We start from the raw sequence: 886 nt of genomic DNA on the forward strand, positions 1-886 counted from the left end.
CTCCTATGGGGACAGCCGGAAGAATCCTTTAAGGGTCTAGATAGCATATTTTTTTCTAAGAGTGTAGTCTATTATAGAAATAATGACGCTCAAATAGAAAAATAATTTAACTAAATAATGAGTATTTCTATCAGCCTGATCGAGGTGTAGATGACATCTCACATCCCAGTGTTCAAACTAAAAAGGGTGGGAATTCTCTCAATGTGACTCCGTGGAGTCCATGTATAATGCCGGGAGCCACTTGTAGATTTGACAGCTCTGATGCAGTTCCACCTCCACTAAAGCGGATCTGATTAAATAGAACCCAAAGTTTGGATCAGGCTAGTTATCCACGACGATGACGACTTGTCTGCTACAAAAAAAGGCTCCGCCGTGTTTCCTACACTAGCTTAACATCTCACTCGAGATTTGGTTCTTGGGGTTGACAAGATTCTGGTAATACCAACTTCTACGTGGGGCTGGGAGGCTGGAGTGTGTGTGTATGTATGTGTGTGTGTGTGTGGAGAATGTGCGGGTGTGTGTGTGTGGCACGTGTGTGTGTGGCCTGTGGTACCAACCTGTTGAACCAGCCTCCCGCTGCCTCCATCGGGGCTGGCCTAAGTAAGGTGGTGTTGGGCTGGTCACGTTACCGCTGGGCACCGAGGGACCAGTTGAGAGAGAAGTGGAAGTGGTTGACCTCCACACGACGAATCTCTTCCACCTGAGGGGTTGGGAGAGGGGGGCGGGGGGGTGGAGATTACTTTCACACCATATCGTTGTAATTTGTTTTGTGCATAAACATAGAAAGAATCTCCGACCTGCTGGCGGATGGTGGCGTAGTCGGCGCAGTGCTGTGCCCGGCGGAGCGGCGGGGCCTGGAACCCGTCTAATCTCCTCAGCCTCCGTT

The 886-nt window shown here is 49.7% G+C and overlaps 1 long non-coding RNA gene across 2 annotated transcripts in view; it reads right to left on the reverse strand.

Moving 5' to 3' along the window:
- Positions 1 to 611: 611 nt before the first annotated feature.
- Positions 612 to 886, reverse strand: part of LOC139024272 (uncharacterized) — a 9,440-nt gene continuing 9,165 nt past the window's right edge. For both annotated transcript variants that reach the window (XR_011475550.1, XR_011475551.1), the window contains 2 exons: positions 798 to 879; positions 612 to 700 (listed from right to left, as the gene is read on the reverse strand). This is a non-coding gene — a long non-coding RNA (uncharacterized lncRNA). The remainder of the gene's footprint in view (positions 701 to 797; positions 880 to 886) is intronic.

This window comes from Salvelinus sp. IW2-2015, unplaced genomic scaffold (assembly GCF_002910315.2).
Source record: "Salvelinus sp. IW2-2015 unplaced genomic scaffold, ASM291031v2 Un_scaffold1276, whole genome shotgun sequence".
NCBI lineage: Eukaryota > Metazoa > Chordata > Actinopteri > Salmoniformes > Salmonidae > Salvelinus > Salvelinus sp. IW2-2015.